Genomic DNA, 6022 nt, shown 5'->3' with positions numbered 1-6022 from the left:
CAATCATAGTGCTAATAAGCATCTCCTAACATACATGTACCTATAATAACGCTAATGAGTGTGTCTTGACCTACATGTTCATATAACAACACTAATAAGTGTTTCATTTCCATTCACAAGTACTAACAATGCTAATAAGCATATCTTTATCATTCATGCAACAGTCAAGGGCCAGGCCCTATCAAAATATCTCATGCTCCCTAATAAGGCATGCAGATAAGGTGTATACATTTATTTAAATAGTTAAGCACTAAATCACATAAGTAGTTACCAAACCTTGAGTTGAGCTTGTCTTTAGTGGTGGGTGTACATGCCCGACCAGTCTTCAGGAATCGTTAAACCTTAGCAGCTCTGATACCAAGTTGTAACGTCCTCCTAATCCATGACCGTTACACTGTGTACTTTAAATAATGTCAGACTTGCTAATCAAGTCCCTTGGTTATAAACGTGTAACTAAGGTTAGTAACAAGGGTTAGGATTAAAAAATTTGGTCAAAGGAAAAGTTAACTTTTCATTTAAAAGTTTAGCACATACATGGGATCCCAAAATAATATAAACAGATGTTTAAAAGGTTATATACAAGTCAAAAGTTACAACCAGCCGACCTAAGCGGAAAAATAAGGGATACAACCCTAGTTCCTCCAAGATAACCCCGGCCGTGGTGCTCGAGCAGCAGCATATGTACACCCTGCCACCAAAGCTCTCCAACTCATGGTTGGTTCAGCTTTCCTTTTCCCTTACCTGCACCACATAGCACTCGTGAGCCAAGGCTCAGCAAGAAAACTTAAACATCTTCATGAACAGTAAATACAGATTTATAGATGCATATCTAGCATGCCCTGCAGTAATAACCTACTCATGCATGCATACAATTACAAATAAATCCTAAGGGAATTCAAATCCTAAGGGATAGGAAGAACAAGCTCTTGGCACTTTCTCAAGCTAATTATATAGATAATGTGCTTGGAAGGTTATATATGGAGAATTCCAAGAAGGGCCAGTTACTGACCAGACATGGAATTACTCTTTCTAAAGAGCAATGTCCAAAGACACCTCAGGAGGAAGAGGACATGAGAAAGTATCCCTATGCTTTAGCAGTTTGGAGTCTTATGTATGCTATGTTGTGTACTAGGCTTGATATATGCTATGCAATAGGGATTGTGAGTCGTTATCAATCAAATCCTGGTTTGGAACACGGTGTTGCAGTAAAGCACATTCTCAAGTATCTTAGGAAAATGAGAGATTATATGCTTGCGTATCCAGGGGGTAAGTTAAACCTTACTGGATACACCGATTCTGATTTCTAATTAGACAAAGACAATCGTAAGTCGACGTCTGGGTCAGTGTTCACTCTTGGTGGAGGAGCTGTAGTCTAGAGAAGTATTAAACAATCCAATATTGAAGATTCAACCATGGAAGTCGAGTATATAGCAGCCTGTGAAGAAGTTAAGGAAGCGATTTGGTTGAGGAAGTTCTACACTGATCTGGAAGTAGTTCCAGATATGAATAAGCCACTAATTATGTACTATGACAACAGTGGAGCAGTAGCTAACTCAAAAGACCCTAGAAATCACAAGAGATGAAAGCATACATAAAGGAAATACCATATGGTTAGAAAGATTTTGCATTGAGGTGATGTGACTATTATGAAGATAGCGTTGGAACAAAACCTGGCAGACCTGTTTACCAAGACACTTCCTGCAAAGTCCTTTATGGGTCATGTATACAACATGAGATTAAGGGAGATGCCTCACTTGCTTTGAGGGCAAGTGGGAGATTGTTAGGATTAATGCCCTAAAAGCATGTAAAGACATTTTATTGATTAGATAAAAGTACAATTTTATTATATTTGAATGTTATAATTATTATTTGAATAATTTTTATGAATATCAAGAAAATTCGATAACCATTTATGAGAATATGACATTGTATTAGTATGAGAGAATTAAAATCATATATAATGAATAAAATAGTCAGTAACATATTAAAGTAAGGAATCTTTAATGAATGGTTACTACTACAATTTACTAAGCATACGAGTCGCAAGTGATCTAGATTCAGATTATTGATGAGGATAAACATCTTAGCAAATGTGCAGTATATAATAGAGATTATATATGACAGGACCGATGAAAATTAATTATCTTTATAAACTTATCGTTTGACATAAAGATTTAATTCTTATCATAATAAATGATCATTTGTAGATCATTCTAAATCCTGAGTATTCATGAACTCCTGTTTGTGTTTATTGGATCTTTTAATTCACTCGTTAAGATTTCTTAGTATAATGAGGCTAGTGACTTTTGTTTTGGAGATTCAATATCATGAATGGCTGGGAACATGTTTTACAATAATGGAATTCATACTTTCCTGACGGATCGAATATTGGTTCTCTTAAGGGTTAATTCTGGAACTAAATATATATTGAGCTCAAATCTATAATTTGATTATAGATTAATTATTCGACAGTGATTTAATGGTACTTAAGGATCAAGAGGTAATTAGAAGGGTAAAACGATAATCTTGACCAACTCTAATTAATGAACCAATAAATGGAGGACATAACTACATTTATTGATTATATCAATGGATTACAAGAGAAAACTTTGTAAGTATAATTCAATAAAGACTTATTCAATATTTATAGTGGAGTAATCATGGAATTAATAAATAAGATTATTATATTAAAGAGTTTAATTAATAATCTAGTTTATTGGAGCTTCGTATTATAGGTCCATGGTCCCTAGATCACCTCTGTCCTACATTGTCAAGGGTATGGATGTCAAAAGAAAGATTTGTAGAGAGAATGACTTAATTGCAAAGGAATTAATTTTTCAGGACAGTGAAATAATTATGTAATAGTTTTGGGCAATTGATTAATTATAAAGTAATTAATTATTTAGCTATATAATTTTTATTTTGAAAAAACTATAGGTTAAAATAGATATTAATCTTGTTTGAGTTAATATATAAATAGAGATTAATAATTATCTTATTTAGAATAAGATATTTATTTATTTAAAACTAATATTTTAAGATAAAGTTAAATTTGAATTCACTGATATTAATTTTGGGATAAATATATTGTCTTAAATATTAATTAAATAAAAAATGAGAAAATTAGGGATAACCCTAATGGTGTGGTCGACACACTCACTGTAGAGTGAGTGTGGTGCCACACACAGGGATTTCCTATCCCTGATATTTGAATTTTGAATTTCAAATAATTTGTTTTATTTAATTATTCTTTTTAAATATGATATAAATTAATCAATTAAATAAGATTATAACTGATCAATTTTATTTTAATAAAATAAAGAATAACTAAATTAGTTAATTATCCTTTGTAACGCCCTAATTTCTCATGATATTATCGAAAACACATCGTTGGATCATAAACATAAATATTTCTTCTTTATTTAAGATAAATCATAATAAGCAAAATGGATCTTATGTTTTTACAAAAATAAAACAATAGTCTTTAACAAAATAAAATGAGCAACATTATAAATAAAAGAAAAACTTAAAAGAAAATGCTTTGTAAATAAAGTCACAGGCCCATTGATCATTCCTCGACTATATGGTCTCCATGAACACATCATTAAGCTTTTAAGTCCCACTCGCCACCGGCCTTTCTATCATCAATTGTCTACACACCAATATAATAAGAAGTGAGCTTCTAAGCCCAATGAAGAAAATACAAACAAGCAATCATATAACAAGTAATCATAACAGACATATCATAAATCATACAAAGTTCATAACAACGCTAACTTATACTTGTAATGCTTTGATTATCCAAGACCATTATACTGTGTATTTTAAATAGTGCTTAACTCGCTAAACGAGTCATTGGGCCAAAAACGTGTATCTAAGTGTGATTAATGGGCCAGGATTAAAATTTCGGTCAAAAGGAATGGATATTTTATTAAAAATGTTAAACTGTACATGGGATCCCATAATAACGTTTACAAAATTGTTTACAATCCAAAATGGTCATTACAATTCAAAAGTTACAAACTCGCCTACCTAAGCGGCAAAAATAGGGTTAAACCCTAGTTCCCTTGAGAAACCTTGGCCGTGGTGGTCAAGCGGTCGCATATGTACACGTCACCACCTAAGCTCTCCACTTAAGACTGGATAAGTTATTATTTTCCTTTACCTGCACCACATAGCACCCATGAGCCAAGGCTCAGCAACAAATCTTATTACTGCATGCATACAAGTACCAATAAATGATTATGGAATCATTATGGGGCCTGCAGCCCTAATCAGATGACCATGGAGTCATCTTGGAATACTATGCCCTGAATAGATGACCATGGAGTCACCCTGGGGCCCTTTGCCCTGAATAGATGACTGTGGAGTCATCCTGGGGTCCTATGCCCTAGCCATGTGACCATCAAGTCACCTTGGGCCTTTTAGCCCTAGCTCTGAGTAACTAGCATGAAACTAGTCAAGCGCTTTAGTTTTCTTAAACCATAGGGTCGGACGAGCATGTAACGCACTGTTGACTAGATCTAATTATATCGACCAGCGCTCGATGCGGTATTGCCGCTCTTGACTCATAAGTCACTGCCATACGACCAACGCTTAAAACTATTGTCGTTCCTAACTGATAAGTCAATGCTTTACGACCAATGCTCAGCACTAGTGCCATTTCTGACTGATAAGTCAGTGCCTTTCTCAAGTAAACAATGCAACCAAGCATTCATAATGCAACATATATCCATATATAGAGCACTCAACATGCTTCATCAATAATCATGTAGGGTGCAATTTTCTTACCTCAGGTTTGAGCGTAAAATAAATTAAGAACGACTCTTGAGCACGACCCTGATCTTGAGCCCTTAGCGGTAACATAATCATAACCAAATATGAAATTCCATAAAAAATGAGTAATTAAAGGTTCCCAGACCAAGTCCTAGCCCCCGGGATCTCGAATTCTACCAAACCGGGTAGTAGATTCGATCTCGAGCCTTAAAGTTTGAAACCTCAACCTTAAAACCAACATTAGCTCAAAAGAACCAGGCGGGCCGCGACCTGCCCCCAAGGGCCGCAGCACGCCTCCTAGACAGACAGTCCCCCTTATCGGGGTTCGCACAGGTCGCGACGCCCAAGAATACAGTCGCGACTTGCCCCCGCAAACCCAGCACCCTTGTTTTCCTTAGCTCAAAACTCACCACAAAACATTTCCAACAATCCCAATATCAAAACTATAACTCAAAACAACATTACCACCAAACCAGCAATAACACTTAAAACACTACCAAAAACCCATATCCATAACCAAGCTTCCAAACTTAAAAACAACTAAAACCATAGGGAAAACCAATAAAAAACAAAACTGAAAACCTCACCTCAGCTATGAATCAACACCTCCTAGTTGCAGCAATTCAATCTCATACCCCAAGCCTTAGATCCTTAAGCTTGAATCCTTAACCTTAGCCTCAAAAATCTAACCGAGAGAGAGAGAGAAAGAGAGTGCCCTGTTTTCCTTTGGTTCTTTCTACAACCTTCCCTTGGCTAAGTCACCTAATTAACCCTAAATGACTAAAATGCCCATAGGGCCATCCTACTCCTTCAAAGTCCCTCAAGGGCAATTTTGTCATTACCACCTACCCCGTTAATCATAATTAACGTCTATCAATTCCCATTACTTCCAATATCCTCAAATAATTATCAAATCATTTCCCATTACCCGCTCATTCCCTGTAATGTATAGAGTACCAAATTACCCCTAGGCTCACTCGTGCCCGGTAATTGACCCTGTTATGACTAAATCGCTAACTTGCTTCTTAGGATCGTCTCATGCCGAATAGCTCAAATATAACCACATAATAATGTGATCTCATCCATATATCACATACATACACATAAATTAATAATCAAGTGCATAATTATAGAAGAATAATAAATCAAAAATAGACAAATTCGGTACTTATCACCCATCCTTCCTTCTCGAAATCAGGACGTGATATCTACTAAGAGAGAGAAAGAGTAAAGGTGAAGACCCTCT

Source organism: Humulus lupulus, chromosome 3 (assembly GCF_963169125.1).
Source record: "Humulus lupulus chromosome 3, drHumLupu1.1, whole genome shotgun sequence".
Taxonomy (NCBI): domain Eukaryota; kingdom Viridiplantae; phylum Streptophyta; class Magnoliopsida; order Rosales; family Cannabaceae; genus Humulus; species Humulus lupulus.
This window is presented reverse-complemented; position numbering follows the sequence as displayed.